This window comes from Chrysochloris asiatica, unplaced genomic scaffold (genome assembly GCF_000296735.1).
Source record: "Chrysochloris asiatica unplaced genomic scaffold, ChrAsi1.0 scaffold00005, whole genome shotgun sequence".
NCBI lineage: Eukaryota > Metazoa > Chordata > Mammalia > Afrosoricida > Chrysochloridae > Chrysochloris > Chrysochloris asiatica.
Window position 1 is genome coordinate 22,186,572 of NW_006408523.1, and position 20,667 is coordinate 22,207,238.

The 20,667-nt window shown below is 37.7% G+C and overlaps 1 protein-coding gene across 1 annotated transcript in view; it reads right to left on the reverse strand.

Annotated features, from left to right (window-relative positions):
- The window catches only part of GPC5 (glypican 5), a 1,926,732-nt gene that overhangs the window by 1,047,326 nt on the left and 858,739 nt on the right, over positions 1–20,667 (reverse strand). The gene's annotated exons all lie outside the window — the stretch shown is intronic.

A 20,667-nucleotide genomic window follows, 5' to 3' on the forward strand; every position in this document is an offset into this window, starting at 1 on the left:
GACATTGTTTCGTACTGCTTTGCATAAAGTCTCTATGAGTCGGGGCCGACTCGATAGCACCTAACAACAAACCTACAAGGAAGATCAGTTAGTATGACTATTATTCAAATTTATGGACCCATCACTAATGCCAAAGATGAAGACACTGAAGATTTTTTACCAGCTTCTGCAATCTGAAATTGATCAAACATGCAATACAGTGATAAATACTGATGACTGGCATAAGAAAGTTCGAAACAAAGGATTGGTAATCAGAAACTATGGCCTTGGTGATAGAAACAGCACCAGTGATTGCAGAACAGAAATTTGCAAAACCAATGATTTATTCTCTTAAAATTCCATTTTTCAGCAACAAAAAATGCTAGTATATACTTGTACCATACCAGATGGAATACACAGAAATATAATCAACTACATTTGTGGAAAGACATGGTAAAGTTCAATATTATCAGTCAATACAAGGCTAGAGGTGAACTGTGGAAAGGACCATCAATTGCTTATATGCAAATTCAAGTTGAGGGTGAAGAAAATCAAACAAATTTACACGAGTCAAAGGTCATTAAAAAAACGAAACAAGAAAAAAAAGAAAAGAACAAAATGGATGTCAGAAGAGACTCTGAAACTTGCTGTCAAGCATAGAGATGCTAAAGCAAATGGAAAAAATGAAGAGATAAAAGAGTTGAACATAAAAAATTTTAAAGGCAGCACAAGAAGATGTCAAACATTATAACAAAATGTGCAAAGCCTGGAGTTAGAAAATCAAAAGGGAAGAACACATTCATCATTCCTCAAGCTGAGGGAATTGAAGAAAAAAGTCAAGCATCAACTTGCAATATTGAAGGATTCTATAGGCAAAATATTGAATGATGCAAAAAACATCAAAATAAGATGGGAGGAATACACAGTTACTGTCCCAGAGGATATGGTTGTTGTTCAATCATTTGAAAAGGTACCAAATGATCAAGAGCCAATGATACTGAAAGAAGAAGTCTAAAGTACATTGAAGGCATAGGCAAAGGATAAGGCTTCAGGAATTGATGGAATACAAATGGAAATATTTCAACAAACTGATACGGCACTGGAGGCACTCACTTATCTATGACAAGTAATTTGGAAGACAGCTATCTGGAAAACTATCTGGAAGAGATCCTTATCTGTGCCCATTCCAAAGAGAGGTGACCCAATCAAATGTAGAGGCCATTGGACAATATCATCAATATCCCATACTAAAGATAATTTTTAAATGGCTGCAATGATACATTGACAGAAAACTTCTAGAGGTTCAAGCCAGATTCAGAAGAGGACATAGAAACAAGAATATAATTGCTGACATCAGATGGATCTTGACCGAAAGCAGAGAATACCAGAAAGATGTTTATGTGTGTTTTATTAATTCCCCAAATATTGTGGACCTAAACATTCCAGAACACTTCATTGTGCTCATGAAGAACCTGTACATAGACCAAGAAGCAGTTGTTCGAACAGAACAAGGGAACACCGAATGGCTTAAAATTAGAAACGGTATGTACAAGGGTTATATTCTTTCACCATATTTATTCAGTCTGTATGCTGGTCACATAAATTAAGAAGCTGTATTATATGAAGAAGAAAGTGGCATCTGAAGTGGAGGAAGATTCATTAACAACCTGTAATATGCAGATGATACAACCTTGCTTGCTGAAAGCAAAGAGGACTTAATATACTTACTGATGAAGATCAAAGACCACAGCCTGGGATATGAGTTGCACTCCAATGTAAAGAAAACAAAATTTCTCACCACTGGACCAATAAATGACATCCATATAAATGGAGAAAAGATTAAAGTTGTCAAAGACTTCATTTTTGCTCAGACAATCAACACTTATGGAAACATGAGTCAAGAAATTGAATGACATATTGCATTAGGCAAATCTGCTTCACAACACCTCTTTAACGTGTTGAAGAGCAAAGATGTCAGTTTGAGGACTAAGGTGCACCTGACCCAAGCCATGGTATTGAACATTGAATAAGGAAGATGTAGAAGAATTGATGCATTCAGCTGGTTAGATGAGAATATTAAAAGTACCATAGACTGCCAAAAGAATAACTCAATCTGTGTGGGAAGAAGTACAGTCAGAGTGCTCTCTGGAAGCCAGAATGGTCAGACTGTCTCTCATACTTTAGACAGATTGTCAAGAGTGACCAGTTCTTGAGAGAATGATATCATGTTTGGTAAAATGAAAGGTCAGAGAAAAAGAGGAAACCCCCAACTAGATGGATTGGCACAGTGGCAGCAATGTTGTTAATATCCATCAAGTCGGTTCCAATCCATACCGACCCTGTTTTTGGTTTCCTAGGAATGGCTGGTGAGCTTGAACTGCTGACATTGCAACGTAAACCAACTTTGGATTCCAGCACATTAAACCACAGTGCCACACCAAGACTCTCTGGCAGCAGTGACAGGCTCAAATGTAGCAAAGATTGTGAAGTTGGTGCAGGGTCATGTGGTGTTTCATTCTGTTTTACATAGGGTCACTATGAGTTGGTACGGATTCAGTGGCACCTATCAGCAACAGCAGCCAAAGTTTAACCTTGAATATCTTGTTGTTGTTTAGTGCTGTTCACTTGTTTCCGACTGATAGTGAACCTGTATAGAGTTTCTGAGGAGCAGCTAATGGGTTTGACCTTGAATACATCCCACCTGAATTTAAAGATCATCTCCCAAATAGAGTTAATGGCCTTTGGAAAGAGGGATATCATTGCTTATGTCAGATGGATCTTGGCTGAAAGCGAAGAATACCAGAAGGATGTCTTCATGTGTTTTATTGACTATACAAAGGCATTCGATGGTGTGAACTATTAAAAAAAAAAATTATAGATAACATTGCAAAGAACAGGAAGTACAGAACATTTCATTATGCTCATGAGGAATCTGAACATAGATCAAGAGGCAGTCATTGGAACACAATAAGGGAATAGTTATTGGTTTAAAATCAGAAAAGCTGTCCATCAACCATATTTACTTAGTTTGTGTACTGAGCAAATAATTTAAGAAGCTGGATTACATGAGTAAAAATAAAGCATCAGGACAAAAGAAGACTCATTAACAGTTTTCTATGTGCACATGATCCAACCTTTGTCATTTCAAGTGAAGAGGACTTAAAACACTTACTGATAAAGACTATAATCTTCACTATGGACTATCCCACAACATAAAGAAAACAAAAAATGTTTACTACTGGACCAACAAGCAACATCATGATAAATGGAGAAAACATTCACCTTGTCAAGGGTTTCATTTTACATAGATCTACTGTCAGTTCTCATGTAGGCAGTATTTCATCTGGCAAATGTGCTGCAAAAGACTTCTTTAAAGTAGAAAGAATCAAAGATGACACTCTGAGGACTAAGGTGGGCCTGCTACATACCATAGTATTTTTAATATTCTGAAAACTGGACAATGAATAAAGAAAACGAAAGAATCAATGTCTTTGATCAATTATTTTGGAGATGATTATTGGATATATCACAAACTGCCAGAAGAATAAACAAATCTATTGTGGAAGAAGTTCAGCCAGAATGCTCCTTAGAAGTAAGGATGGTGAGGTTTCATCTCATGTACCTTGGAACACGTTATCAAGAGGGACCTTTCCCTGGAGGAAGACATCATGCTTGGTAAAGTAGATGGTCATTGAAAAAAGAGGAAGAGCCTCAACAGGGTAGACTGACAAAGTGACTGCAGTAGTGGATTCAGGCTTAGGAATGATTGTAAGGATGGCACAGAATTGGGCTGTGTTTCCATTCTGTTTCAGCTACGGTCAATATGATGTGGAAAGAATTTATTGACATTTAAGAACAATAACAACCCTGCTAAACAATTGACTAGACATAGACTTCGAGATGAGGCACTGATATTTACTGTCTAAAATGCGATATTGTTGTTTAATGCAAATGAATCAATTCTTCTCTGGTTTTCCTATTCATTACTCAGATTTCACATGCATATGAGGCAATTGAAAATACCATAATTTAGGTCAGGCACATCGTGTAGTCTTCAAAGTGACATCTTCCTCTTAAACACTTTAAAAAGGTCTCATGCAGTAGACTTCTCTAATGCAATATACTGATTTTAAATTATGTGGGATTTTTCTCGAGGGCAGTATAAATACCATCTAAAGTAATCACTATCTGGATTAAAAAAAACACACATATACTTGAATGAAAGGACAGGTCACTTACCCTGTCCCCCCCCCCCAGTTTAAATTAACTAACACAGAATGGAAATAGAGCAAAAAATACAGGGAGTTAAAGTCTTCCTTTCCTATTTTCATTAAACAGAATATGCCAACTTAGACATTGGCTACCTAAAATGGTGGGGCTATAAACGCATGAAGTGACTGGCTTACAAGTTTTAAAGAGGGAGTTTAGTTTCAGACTGTGTGGGGGAATATAGAATCCCCACTGAAGAGTTTTCATCTTGTCTGGACAGATCTGGTGAAAGGAGATGAGAATAAGAGTCTTATGGTTCAATAGTGAGTAATTGTTATCATGACTAATTGTGACTGTCACAACTGTAGAGGTAGAAGTTCTGTAACAAAAGGGGAGTAGGTAATCTTACATCTCTGAAACAGAGGAACCTAGGACCATCAAGGGAGAAGAGCATGCGTTTTATGTGGGCCCCTTATGAATCGGTCTGCGAACCGTAAAGTCAGCAGTTCAAAACTACCAGCTGTTCTGCCGGAGAAAGATGAGGCTTTCTTCTCCCGTAAAGATTTACAGCCTCAGAAACCCTGTACAGGGTTGCTATGAGTTGGAACCGACTCAATGGCACATAACAACAACAACAACAACCCAGAGAAGCATATTCCTGGTATGGCACTGTGGGTTAATGCGCCAGACTGCAAAGCCATTTGAACTGCAAGGTCGGTGGTTCAAGCTCACCAGTTTCTCCTCACAAACCTTATACATGGTCGCTATGGGTTAGAATCAACTGGATGGCATTTAGCATCAACAATCCAGACAAGCAGGGACACCGGAGATGGAGGCAGAGATGATGACATGGAGAGATAGAGCAGCTAAGGATTCTAAACTCATGGAAAGAGAAAGGCTGTGCTCATGGCCAGGGGGCAGGCTTACAGAATGTGCGGTTTGGTTGTTTAAATGATTATGCATTCCTGGGTGTTTTTATGAACACCCTTCCCCCCCACGAACAAAAAGAAGAAAAGAAACAGAGAAAATAGAAGCAAATACTATTGAACGATGATGAACAGAGGAGATTGCAATCATTACAATGAAATGATGCGTATAAAACCGATGTTCTCCCATGTAAACTATCACTCAATTCACAATAAAAACATAACAAGAAAAAAAGGAATTAAAAGTATTCATATGAAAAGAAAAAAAGAAAACAAATCAATATGCCATTTCTGGAAAGAGAAGGTGGGCTTGAAGAGGCTTGGCAAGAATTGATATTTATCTGGTAAGAAAACTGAGGGCAATTCACTCAGCAAATATTCATTGAATATGAACCATGTGCCAAGACCTTTGCTAAGCTATAAATACAGTGGCAAAAAGTAGACTCAATCTTTGTTTTACAACCATGAAATTTATTGTTCATGGAGAAAATCGAGTAAAAAGCATTTGTAATATAGGCTGCAGATGTGGAGACAGAAAAAGTAGAAGTTGTTGTGGGACACATCACTCGTGCATCTAACTCAGCCATTATGTTGTTATTGTTGTGTGCCGTGGAGTCAGTTCCGGCTCATAGCGACCCTATATAGGGTTTCCGAGGCTGTAAATTTTTACAGGAGCAGAAAGCCTCATCTTTCTCCCGCAGAACAGCTGATAGTTTCAAACTGCTGATCTTGCGGTTCGCAGCCCGATTCGTAACCACTACGCTACCAGAGCTCCTTAACTCAGCCATTATAGCATGCAGGAAATCATGTCTACTGAAATCGCCACCATTTAGTCTCTCAGTCAATCTTCTTTGAGTTCAATTAGCTAAGTATCAAGATGCATGTGTAGCACTGAGGAGAAGATGCAGGATTCAGAGAATCGCTTAGCGTGACCATATCTACATTAATGCTATTTCCACTCTTGAAGAGAGAGGTGCAGAACCTGGGATGGCAGATGATGGATTCATTTGGAACTGGTGTACTTCTAATTGAATTTTACATTCCACGTTGCAAAGGATATGAGGTGCTTATGACATAGTTGGAAAATAACTAAAGGTAAGAAGGACCCATGAGGTTCATATAAATCATATAAAAAATCATGCTAATACTGCTCTGTGAGATCAAATAATATGTCTACAGATAATTTTTTAAATGATAGCAGTGGCAAGATAAGGAATTGAAGTCAAAGCATGAGTTTTAAACAGAGTTGACACCGTGATGTGGACTAACTACAGAAGATGTCGTGATTTGTGATAGGTCAGTGAGAGTGGGTGGCTAAATTAGAATGGGAATACATGTTACTGAAGATACAGAGATCGATAAACTGTAAAGTTAGGCTGCTGGATGCATTTTTCACAAAGGCACTAAAGTCACTGAGAATGAGAGCAGGGGAAAAAAAAACAAAACAAAAAACAAAACAGAGCCTATATCCAGAGTTTTCCTTAAAATGCAGATGCACCCTCCTGTGAAGTAGACTCCTTTGAAAAATGGAGGGATTTAAGGCCTCATGGCATGATTTTCACAGAGGTGGTGAAGTATTGATTTGGAAGCAGCCACGCAGAGTTAGGAGAATGCCAGCCACATCTGGCACATGTGCATGAAGCTTCAGATAATTTAGACAATTCCTTTAATGCTCTTCCTTGGAGAAGGCAACACACTATGTATTCCTGCAGGACTATTTACTTTTTATATTCCAGATGTTGGAATAGAATATTCTGTTCATTTACAATCCTCACCGAGTGGCAGCTATTTCTCTTCGCTACTTAGAGGGTTCATTCTTCCTTTCATGGTCCACAAAGACTTGCATATTTCAGACAGTGCTAACCAACAAAATATGCTTTCTGAAACTTGAATTTTCAGAAATATTGCATAATATATGTATTATATTTTATATGCTGCAAAGTTCTATATTTTCCCCTACAGAATTCCTGAATATATCTTATAAATGTCTGTGACTTTGGGAATTATGCATTTCAGAGTTTACTGAGTCCATTTCTTTCTGTCAGTTTTTATATAGGTGTGTGTGTGTGTGTGTAAACACATACATGTATACTACTGTTAAGTGACATCGAGTCAGTTCTGACTCATACCGATCTTAAAGAGGGTTTCCACAGAGCAGTTGGTGGGTTTGAACTGCTGACATTATGGTTAGCAGTCCAGTGCTTATTCTACAATGCCACACCAGGACTCCTATATACATATACATGTCAATAATGACCATTGTTGCTGTTGTTAAGGGCATCTAGTTTGATCCAATCCACAGTGAGCCTGTATAGAGTTTCAAAGAGTGGCTGGTGAGCTTGAACCATCAACCTTGAGGTTCAAACTGACTTTGTAGTCCAGCTAATTTACCCACAGCGGCACACCATGACTCCATAATGACCTAAAAACAATTGTGTGGAGCACTTTACATAAATTGCATGAATAAACCATAAAACAATCTAAGGGTTGTTGTTGTTAAGTGCTGTTGTCGAGTCGATACTGACCGGTAGCGACCCTGTATAGAGTTCCCGAGAAGCAGCTGGTGAGTTTGAACTGCTGACCTTGCAGTTCAAATGGCTTTTCAGCCTGCTGCATTAGGTCACTGAGGCTTTGGTTAAGCAACTCGCTCAGGACACTTCATAATGCTGCCTAGCAAAGCTGAGATTCAAACAGCTGCCAGTCTGATTCCCATCACTGTCCCATCACATTATAGCCACTGGCTATATTCAGAGGTGAAGGAGTTCAATTTCTCCTCAGAGGTGGAGCAGTTCAGTTCATCCTCAGAGGTAAAGCCGATTATGACAGAGCTGGGATATGACTCATGGCAAACACTTGACCCTAGACCCCCAATGCCTTCCACAATGCCTCCAGCATAACACGTTTCAACATTTTCTCTCCTAGAACCTTAGGATAATATATATATGTGTGCTTAGGCAGATAGTCATATGATATAACATTCTAGTTTTTTTTAAAACATTGAACAATTTAATCTTAAAATAGCTCAAGGCTCTACATATATTTTATAATATCCAGAAGGGATGTATAATATAAAGGACAGACCCTTACATTCTTTTTTATCCATCTATTTCTGTAGTTAATTTCATAATCACCCATTAACTATGCATTTTTTTTCTTTCCCAGAATAAAACTCCCCCAGATCTTGTCCAAATACAGCTTCTCAATCTGTATTCCCCTCTCTTCTACTTTGCTAGTCTGAATTTCCTCTTAGCATTGTACTGATTTATTGTTGAGTACCATCAAGTCAGTTCTGACTCATAGCTACCTATATAGGGGTTCTGAGGAGCAGCTGGTAGGCATGAACTGTGGACCCTGGGGTTCCCAGTCAGGTCTTATCTTACAGCCCCACACCAGGACTCTGTTGCACTGATAAGGCATCACAAAAGAGCAAATCAGCTGTCATGAAGCCAACGGTAATGTCATTTCAGAGACTAGGGACAGGGAAGAACTGAGCAGGCAAAGTCTGAACTCTAATTAGCAGGCAAAGAGGGAATTCCTATAACCAAATATGTAATTTTTATACCGTTTAAAAAATAAATTGTATAATACTTGTATTCTAAATACAGCTCCAGTTTACGTATTCTAAGCTTATCCAAACCGAAGGGAACAAACTTAGCAAAGAAACATTTATAAACTCAGTTTGTTTACGACTTGTGACTTTAGCCAATGGTTTTAGAAAGTTAAAGAAATGTTTTTCTCAAGCACTTTATTTCATTATTCCATGAAGTAAGTAAATACATAAGGTAAATAAATCAACAAAAGGTAAATATATAATTTGAACAAGGTTTGATTTTCAAAAGTTTAATTCCAATATCTTCTGCTATAAAATACTTTAACATAAACGTTGTTGTTGCTAAGGCCAGTCAAGTTTGGTAAGTGCCGGTGAGTTGGTTCTGACCCATATTGACCCTGTATAGGGTTTCCTAGGAGTAGATGGTGAGCTTGAACCATCAACCTTGCAGTTCAAATGACTTTGCAGTCCAGCGCATTAACCTGAAGTGCCACACCAGGACTCTACCACACCAATAATGTTTGGCATATAGTATGCATCTGACAGATGTTTCCCTTTCCTCCTTTCTCAGAATACAATAATGGCTCAATAATACAATGTTGCCAGGCAATATGAATTTATCAGTTGCAGTATAATGTGCTGGACCTCAAGACTGGCCATTCAAACTCACCAGCTGCTCCTCGGAAACCTTACACAGGGTTGCTATGACTCGGAATTGACTTGACAGCACTTAATAATGACAACAACAGTTGTTTAGGAGTACTACTGTGGCACTGCAGGATAACGCTGGACTTCTAACTTCAATGTCGGTGGTTCAAACCCACCGGCAACTTCTTGAAAACCCTATACAGGGTCATCATGAATCAGAATCAGCCCAACAGCATTCAACAACAATTGGTGATGCTGTAGGATAAGAGTGAGACTGCTAATCATAAGGTTGGCAGTTTGAGCACACTAATCCCCCTTGGGAGAAAGATGAGGCTTTCTGTTCCCATGAAGACTTCCAGCCTCAAAAACTACATACAGAGTTACTATTAGTCGGTACTGACTCCACGGCACACAGCGGCAATAATTGTTAGGAGAGATAATATCCTCTCATTTTATAATATTGAAACATAAAAAGCTATATGCAAGATATTTCTTTTAGGACTTTTTTTTTCCACTGGAAATTTGTTAAGAATTGTATGAGCCTTTATAATAACAACAACAACAAAAAAATCTAAAAGTATTACCAAATAGAAGCAGATTTAGTAAACACACCCAAGTGCAATAGTTACAGAAAAGCATCTGAAGGCTGCCACTCCTTTGGGTATTACAAAGTTCAGCCTTGGTCAAATAGATCACCAGAAGTCTACAAACTTAAACTATATTGTCTTAGCTTGTCACAGAATTGACTTCTTTAAAATATGTTTTGAGGACATGCCCAAGGTTTGTTGCTTTTTAAATATATATGTATAAAACAATACAACAATCATAGGAAACCCATTTTGTCACTTAATATAAAAATATCATAGAGGAATTTTGCCATGCAATGGTCAAAACACCACTTCAGGAGAGATATTCTAAAACAATTCTAATACAAATTAGGGAATAGTTCTCATTCTCAGACAAATTTTTCCTTTAATTAAAATAAGGAATCTTTAAAACAAATTTAAAAGATAATATTTTCACTATAACATGAAAATCCTAGGAATTATACCCACTCATGTGCAATCAATTCTGACAGAGTAGAATTGTCCCATGGGGTTTCCAAGTACAGTTTTATGGAAGCAGACTGCCACACCGTTCTCCCATAGAGCAACTGATGGGTGGGCTTGAACTGTACACCTTTTGATTGAGATGAGCACTTAACCACTGTGCCATCAGGGTTCATCTGTTTTAAGTGCCACTGAGTCAGTTCCAACTCATAGCGACCCTGTATAGAGTTTCCAGGGAGCGACTGGTAGACTTGAACCTACCAGCTTCAAAACAATCTCTCTGCTGAAACCTTATATAGGGTCGCTTTGAGCATAACCTGACTTGATTGCACTTAACAACAACAACAACATTGTACGATGTGATCAGAACCTAATAGCATATCCGGTTGCGGACAGAAGAAGAGGGAGAAAAAAATCGGATAAATGTCTGTTTGAGAGTCAGGAAGAAAATTGACAGTGAATTTTACCATTGACACCAAACTACAAAAGGGTTTTAAATAGAGGTTATGATGAATAATAGGAAAATGTTTCAGGAAAATAAACTATAATAAAAATGGAAAATATCTAATGCACTCCACAATCCTCTGGTCATTGGTGACCCTAGGTAAAACAGTTTTAGAGGACTTGTAGGAAGATTGTAGAACATGAATATACTGTGGAAGAAGTGGATTTAACAATGCTAACCACCACATTGAGACAGTTTTCTGTGAAAAATAAGGAAAAGGAGAGCAAAGTGATGGAAAGCGAGTTGAGTTGAGGGTGAATGCTGCTGAATTTTCAGATTGTTTACACGCTTCAGATACGAATAGCTATTACAGGTACAGAAATCAATGGATTATTTCAATAGACATTTGTATTCTGAAGAATAGGTGAGGGGATCTTCTGACAAGATAGACAAGCTGACAAGAAGGCAGAGAATGTTGAAATGATTTTGTATCTGAGACTTGTTAGTGGGAATGTAAGAATGATAACTACTGCCAAGGTATTAATGACAAAAGACTAACTAGTTAAGGTTTATACATGGGGTATAAGACTTGAATGGGATTGAGGTAGAAAACAACCAGGAAAACCTTGGGGGTGGAGGCGGGGTCAAACTAAACAAGTTATTACATGCCGATCTTGCAGTTAACAATCCAGTGCTATAGCTGCTGCTAGAGCACCTCAAGTTAAAATGAGGTAGCAACTCTGGAATGCTTGCTTATCTTTGACCCAATGCAGAAACCTAACATGTAAAAGTTGTGTCAGTTGGAAGATAGATTCTAGGAAAATACTACAATGAAATAATACAAGTCCAGTACACAATGCCTCCTGAGTCACTCAGTCTAAAGTATCCTCTGATAGAAATGAGGACCAGGATCATGGCACCATGTCCTTTATGACAACAAAATTTACAAAAAGTCTGCTCAATCTTATTGCTTTTTACATTTGGGTTACAAACAGAAACTTGCCTATTCAATAAAACAAACATATTTTCCCCCCTACGAGGTTTTTGCTTTTGTTGTTGTTGTTGTTGTTGTTATTTTTTAAGCTTTTATTGTGAACTGAGTGATAGTTTACATGGGAGAACTTACACTTAACCTATCGTATTTTGTGTCATTGCAATGATTACAATCACTTCCATGAATCATTGGTTAACAGTATTTGCTTTTATTTTCTCTGTGGGTTTTTTTTTTTAAATACTTTTTTTTTTTTTACTTTGATGCACACAAAAACACACACAATATCTATAATTGTTTAAACAACCAAAGGGTGCATTCTGCAAGCCAGTCTCCTGGCCACGAGCACACAGCCTTACTCTTTCCACGAGTCTAGAGTCTTCAGTTGCTCTCTCTCTCCATGTCAACACCTCTGCCTCCATCTCTGGAGTCGCTGCTTCTCTGGTTAGTGTCCCATGTTCTGCTCATGCTCTTCTCTCTTAATGGTCTTACAGTCCTCTGTTCCTGGGATGGGAGATTAACTATTCCCCCCTTTTTGTTTTACCTTTACAGTTGTGACAATTGCAATTAGTCATGATAACAATAACTCACTATTTAATCTAATGAATCCTATCTCCATCTCCTGTCATCAAACCTAGGTAGACAAGATGAAAACTATTCTGTGGGGATTCTACCAGCCCCCGCATTCTCTGAAACTAAACTCTGTCTTGAAAACTTGTAAGCCATCCACTTTGCACCTTTATAGATCCTGCACCCTATTTCAGGTAGCCAATGTCTAAGTTGCACATCCCTATCAACTCTGTGTACAGAGGGGATAGGTTTGATCCTTGATGTGAAGAACAGTTGGTAGTTTTGAACTGCCGACCTTGAGATTAGCAGCCCAATTCATAACCACTACGCTACCAGAGTCCTTAAAAAAATTTCTGGGGAAAAAAATCCAGTATAGTCCAATTCCACTTTTTCATGAACTTTTTGAAGCCTCCTTATACTATACTTTGTGAAATTATTTAATTTGTTTCTGCATTCAAAGTGCTAGATATGCAAAGTCACATGTCACCTATTGAAGAAACATTGAAACGTGTTTAATTTTTTTAAAATGTCTTTCTTTTTCATCCTATAACTGATTAGAATATCTAAAAGAGGTTCTAGAACTTGCCTATTGAAACAGGCTTCTTGCAGAGACTTTGTTGTGTATAGTATCTTAGGTGGAATCCTGAGCCCCATCCAGAGCCTTCTGAAGTGGGACATTTCCATTTGAAAGGACATGCAGAATGCAGACCAGCCCACCATGGCTACAGAAACAGAATATACCTCTTGAAAGAAACACCAGCAGGAAAAAAATAAGATAGCAGTCTGTTTGGCTATTGTAAGAACAAGCGAGCTGTTTTGGGGATGGAGAGCAATCCAGACAAGCAATCAAGTCCCTTCAGGACCAACCTTCCCCTTTTGAAACTCAAAGGGAGCACATGAACAGGCATATAAACTTGCTGGCGACCATGTTGACCTACATATGAGTGGAAGTGGGGGAAAGGCAACAATGAAGATATGGTCTGAGTATGATCACATTCCACAGACTTCTGTTGACCTCGACATGAGAGAGAGAAGAGGAAAGACTTGTTGGAGAGATTTGAGAATTCCTGAGCCCACAGACACTAACCTAGCCACGGAGAGCTAGAGCTGAGAGTGAAGCATCCAGCTGATATGAATTGGAGGGGGATGCACAAGAATACCCAAACCTGCAGATAGTACCCATTTGACCTAGCTTTCATGGCTTGATGATCAGACCTCAACTAGAGGAAGATAAAGAAAATTGATAAGGGAAGCAAGTAAATTGTAAATTGTTACAATTTTATGAACTTAACCTATCCTTATAGATTTGGTAGCTCAAAATACCAATCAACAGGGAAGTAGTCTTCACATTAAGGATCAAACCTATCTCCTCTGTACAGAGTTGATAGGGATGTACAACTTAGACATTGGCTACCTGAAATGGGATGCAGCAGCTATAAAGGTACGAAGTGGGAGAAACATAACGCTTTCTGTTCCCGTAAAGGTTTGCAGCCTCAGAAACCCTGTGCAGGGTCACTATGAGTCGGAACCAATTCCATGGTCCTTAACAAACATAAAAAAATTGAGAGATGGGGAAATATGAAAATTTAATTTCAAACCTTTTCCTCTCAAACACTTACTGGTTATCTGATCTCACAGGCACATTAAGCATGATTCTTTTGCAAAATTCAATTTTCTTATCATTGAACATTGTGACCTTGAAATAAAATACTTTCTCCTTTTCCCTAAAAAGCATCATAAATAATCATTATCATTAGTCATATTCAGACCGTCTACCAATTAAAGCTTGATTTATTTATTGCCTTAAAGAAGTTTATTTAAATACCACATATTTATAAATTAAGTCTATTATGTTGCACATAGTCTTTATAGATTTTATAAATTAAAATATATTTAAAAATTTTAAGGTTACGTAGCCTTTTAAAAGTCACTAACCAGAAACAGTACTCAAATGAATGAAACAAGTAATACTGCAAAAGAGAAATCCTATGTTATGACTTAATTCAAAACATTTTTTAATTCTACTGAATCATATTTAATCATAATTTGGCACGACTTGAAATACAGCTGAAAATTTCATTATCGACTGTATTCCAATTTAGAATTAGATCAAAGTCAAGGTTGATATCTTCTGAAAATTGATCAAAAAAAGAAACCATTTCCTTTATTAAGCACTGTAGAACTTGAAGCGTTTTCGCTAATGTTAGAACCCCTTTCTAAACAGTCACCTGTGACCATGCAGATGCTGTAGTCCTTAATATTGCTGGTAGTAAGATAAGCACTGGACTGCTAACCACAGGCTGGCATTTCAAACCCAACAGATGTTCCTTAGAAACCCTATACAGGGTCACTACGAGACAGAACCGACTTGATGGCCCCAAACAACAGGGACCACAAATTTCCTGTATTAAATTTGCTTGAGATGAGGATTCCTTCTAAGAACATGGAATCTTTCTGTTTTTGTTTTGTTTGTGTGTGTGTAACCAGTTGTTGTTAAGTGCCATCAAGTCGATTCCTACTCACAGAGAGCCTATGTAGGGTTTCTGAGGAGCAGCTGATGATCTTGAACCACTGATCTTCTGGTTCAAACCAACCTTGCAGTTCAGCACATAAACCTGCATGTGCCTGATTAAAATGAATTGCTTAAAATTAAATGCTGGTGTGGCACTGTGGCTTAATGCACTAGACTGCAAAGTCGCTTTGAACCAAAAGGTTGATGGTGCAAACTCACCAGCCACTCCTTGAAAACCCTAAACAAGGTTGCTATGGGTTGGAACTGATTTGACAGCAACTAACAACAACAAACAACAAAATTAAGTACTAGTGATAGGAATTAAAATCTTATCAGAATGCATCGAGTGGATTTTTTTTTTTTTTGACAAAGAAAAACTTTCAATGATTGTGTAACTGTGCCACCAGAATAAAAATATAAACACATGCATAAACACCTTCATACCAGCAAAATCACAATCTAGAATAAGGGAAAAGATGAGAAAACAAACAAGAAACCAAACATAGTAGAAAGCAAAGCAAAAATAACGAAGCAAAGCAAACAGTGAAATGATTTTTACCAGGTCCTGAGAATCCATGTTAGTGCTCTAGTTGAAATATACACTGTGAGGAAAAGTTGCCCCTGTAAGAGCAGGTGGTATCATTTTCATAAAAAGAATAATTGAGCTGGTGGACTGTGCAGTGGTCACATAGATTTCTGGCTCAGTCTCTACCACTCCATTCCCAGTCTCCTAATTTAAGGAGGTAGTTGGAATGGATCACTTGTTGTTGCTAAGCACTGTTGAGTCGATTCCAACTCATGATGACCCTGAATTTCTGAAACTGCAAATCTTTGCTAGAGGAGAAAACTCCATGTTTCTCTCTCAGAGCAGTTGGTGGGCATGAACCTCAGACCTTATGTTTAACAGTCCAGTCTCATCCTACAGAGCCGCCACATTCCCCAAAGAGTCACCTGCCTATAAACCTCCTATCCGTAACAGTTCCTACGCTCATGATGTTCAATAATTTGGGGAAGCCAAGAATTGGGACTGAGGTACACCAATGTATAATACACTTCCCTATTACAGTATAACAATAGGATAATTTCAGAATAATTTTCATTGCTGACCTACTTTGAAACCTAGCCAAAGATTGAACATCAAAATTTCCCGATACATATATCTGCAGCAGTTTGAAGGTTAAATTTGATTTTCCTCAGTAAAGCTGTCTCAATTCTGGTATTAAAGGCATGCTACATGAGCCAGTCAAACTAAGGTCAATGGTCTATCTGTTTTGGTTCAAATGGTTTGTAATTATCTATCCTAAACTTCAACACGAATATGTCAATATAGAACCCTTATTATAATACTTGTGTCACAATATCATAATTATTTGTTAATATTTTAAGTTTTCTATTAACATGCTCTGTGGAATATACAAAAATAAAATTGACTCCATCTATAGTAAGAGATGGTGGAAACGCTCCATACCATCAGCCAAAACAAGGCCAGGAGAGACCATCAGTTGCTCATATGCAAACTCAGGCTAAAGCTGAAAAAAATGAAAACAAGTCCACAAGAGCCAAAAAATGATCTGGAATCTATCCCACCTGAATTTAGAGATCATCTGAAGAACAGATTTGATCCATTAGATACTAATGACCAAAAACCAGAAATCGCGTGGGATGACATCAAGAACATCATACATGAAGAAATCAAAAGGTCATTAAGAAGGAAAGAAAGAAAGAAAAGACCAAATGGATGTCGGAAGACATTGAGAAATGTGCTCTCAAGCATAGAAATGCTAAAGCAAACAGAAGAAATGAGGAGGTAAAGAGCTGAACAGAAAATTTCAAAGGGCAGCTCAAGAAGACAAACTCAAATATTATAATAAAATGTGCAAAGACCTGGAATCAGAAAATCAAAAGGGAAGAACACATTCAGCATTTCTCAAGCTGAAAGAACAGCAGAAAAAATCAAGGCTTAATTTGAAATAATTAAGGGTTCTGTGGGCAAAATATTGAATTATGCATAAAGTATCAAAAGAAGATGACAGGTGTACACAGAGTCACTGTAGCAAAATGAAATAGTCAGTGCTCATTTATTTCAAGAGGGAGCATATCATCAAGAGTGAACAGTACTGAAGAAAGAAGTCCAATGCGCACTGAAGATTTTGGCGAAGAACAAAGCTCTAGGTACGGATGAAATACAAATTAAAATGTTACAACAAACTGACACAGCATTGAAGGCACTCATCCATCTATGTCAAGAAATTTGAAAGACCAATTGATTGGAAGAGATCTATTTTTATGACCATTCCAAAGAGAGGTACTCCAGTGGAATGAAGAAATTATCAGATAATATCATTAGTATCACATGCAAGAAAAATATTGCTTAAGGTAATTCAAAACTGACTCCAACAGTACATAGACAGGGAACGGCCAGAAGCTTAAACCAGATTCAGGTGAGAATATGGAATGAGGGATAAAATTGCTGACACTAGATGGATCTTGGCTGAAAGCAGAGACTACCAGAAAGATGCTTACCTGTGCTTTATTGGATTATGCAAAGACTTTCGACTGTGTGAATCATGACAAGCTATGGACAACACTGTGGATAATGAGGATTCCAGAACAATTAATTGTGCTCATGAGGAACCTGTACACAGACTAAGAGGCATTGTTCAAACACAACAAGCTGACACTGAATGATTTAAATCAGGAAACACATATGCCAGGGTGGCATTCTTTCACCAATCTGTATGCTGAGACGTTATTGAGAAATTATTTGGATTATATGGAGAAAAATGTGGCATCAGGATTAGAGCAAGGCTCATTTAACAACCTGTGATATGTAGATGATACAACTTTGCTTGCTAAAAAACTAAAAAGAGTTAAAATACTTACTGTATGGGTTGGACTTCAATGTAAATAAAAGCAAAATCCTTACCATTGGACCAATAAATAATTTCATGATAAAAGAAGAGAACATTGAAGTTGTCAAATACTTCATTTTCCTTGGATCCATCATCAACATTCATAGCAGTAGCAGTCAAGAAATCAAATGACATGTTGCATTAGGCAAATCTCTGCACAACTCTTTGAAGTGTTGAAGAGCAAAGATGACACAAGCCAGGGTGTTTTCAATAGCCTTATATGCATGTGAAAGTTGGACAATGAATAAGGAAGACTCTAGAATAATTGACGCATTTGAGCTATGATGAACAATATTGAAGGTACCACGAACTGTCAGACGTTCAAGCAAATCTGTGTTGGAAGAAGTATGACCAGAATGCTCCTTGCAAGACAAGAAGAACAGGCTGCATTTCTAATACTTCAGACATATTATTAGTTGGGACCAGTCCATGGAGAAGGACATCATGCTTGGGAAAGTGGAAGGTCAGTGAAAAAGAGGGAGATCCCCAATGAGCTGGATCGACACAATGGCAGCAACAATGGGCTTAAGTAACAGCAATTGTGAGGATGGTGCAAGACTAGGCAGTGTTTTGTTCTGTTGGACATAGAGTCACTATGGGTTTGAACTGACTCAAGGGCACCTAACAACAGCAACATGCACTTAGTATCTTGTAGGTAGGAAAGAATCTTATTCATATTTTCAACCATAGGTCTTTGTTCAGGTACTACACAAATTGCTAAATAAATATTGTTTGTTAAAGTATTTAATGTATTTGTCTTTGTTTCCTTCTATGAATTTTAATTTCCAGAGAATATTAAATACCTAATTTCTTTAATTTATACTAACTTTAGCTATATGAGCTAGCACAGTAGTTTTGCTCAGTAAACACTAAATAAACTAAGAAATATTCTAAGAATTTGAATTACATTTGCCCTGCATATGATTAGTTTTGGCTGTGTTGCTCTGTGCTACACAGAAAGTTATCTCGAATCAGGTTCCAAAGCCCACACTGACAGAGAAATATGGTTCCATACTGAAGGGAAGAGTATGACTCACTGCCATCAGAATTTACAGAGCTCTAATGTAAAACCAGCATGCTGCAATGCAAATACATTAAATATAAAATGTTTATCCTCCATGTCTAAACAGATGTCACAATGTAATGCCCGCTTATATAAAAATACTGGGTTCACAACTGCGAGAAACACGCCTACTTGTAAAGTTGCTCCCTTTCTTCCTTTTTTCTCATCCCTTCCAGTGTAATTCAATTCACCGCAGGTTTGGCAAACAGTTGGTGGGCATCTAAGTCAATCAGAGTCAAACAGAGCAACTACAGTGAAGACATCTGATTCTCTAGATAGAGAACTGAAACACACACACACAGTACCCTACATTTGTCCAGTAAAGTCATGCTTCACTAATTCTTTGGAGTGAGAAATCTGTTCATATAATTGCAACTTCAAAATGACATTGAGAGAAAAAGTTTATTAGGTCTAAGTAGAAAGTTAAGGGGGATTTGAGAACTCCATTTTTTTCTGTTGAAAATGTGAGAATTAACACTAATTTCTCTAGAGTGTAAACAAAAAAATACATATTTAGCAATCATCCAATTTGTCGAAATAGTTAGCAATAAAAAGTAACACGTATTAATGAAAAGTATTTAACACTGTAAACAGAAGTTAGGAAATATTTCCTTTTTATACTCAAAAGGGAGAGAATGGTGGCTCTATAGGATAAGTAGTGGACTACAAAACAGAAGGTAAGCGGTTTCAGCGTATTCCAGTGCTGATGCTACAGTGCCACACCTGAGTCCATATACATATGTGCGTATGTGTGTATATATATGGAGTCCTGGTGTGGAGCCATAGGACACACACTCGACCTCAAGATTGGTTTCAACTGCAAGGTCAGTGGTTCAAACTCACCATCAGTTCCTCAGAAATCCTACAGAGGGTCACTATGAGTCAGAACCAACTCATTAGCAAATGACAAAATAAACATATGCATATATAAATATATACATATACATGTGTATACACACGTAGACAGGAGAGAAGGGAAAGAACAAAATGGATTTGAGAAGAGACTCTGAAACTTGCTCTCTAGTGTACGAATGCTAAAGCAAATAGGAGAATGAGGAGGTACAAGAGCTGAACAGAAAATTTCAAAGATCAGCTCAAGAAGAAAAAGTCAAATATTACAATGAAATGAGCAAAGATCTGGAGTTAGAAAACCAAAAGGGAAGAACATGCTAAGGATTTCTCAAGCTGAGGGAACTGAAGAAAAAATTCAAGTTTTGACTTTCATTATTGAACGATTCTCTGAGCAAATTATTCAATGATGTAGAAAGCATCAAGAGAAGATGGAAGGAATACAGAGTCACTGACTAAAAGGAAACAGTTAATGTTCAACCATTCCAAGGGGTAGCATATGATCAAGAGCCAATGATACTGAAGGAGGAAGTCCAAGGTGCATTGAAGGAAATGGCAAAGAACAAGGCACCAGGAATTGATGGAATACAAATTGGAATCTTTCAACAAAGTGAGGCAGCACTGGAGATACTCACTCATCTATGCCAAGAAATTTGGAAGACAACTACCTGGCCATCTCATTGGAAAAGATCTGCATTTGTTCCCGTTCCAAAGAGAGGCGACCCAACAGAATGCAGGAATCATCAGACAATATCTATGGTATCCCAACTTGACGCCACTTAACTACAACAATCATAATTGTATCTGTAAAATCCCTATTGTCATGCAGTATAGTATATTCTCATGTTTTAAACATCAGTGTGTGAACATCTCTGGGAGCTATTCTGCCTACCACAATCTACCTAGGAGTGTGAGGTAGCTATGAGAATTCAGGGTGAATATGCTTTGAAAGCAGTTTTAAGCA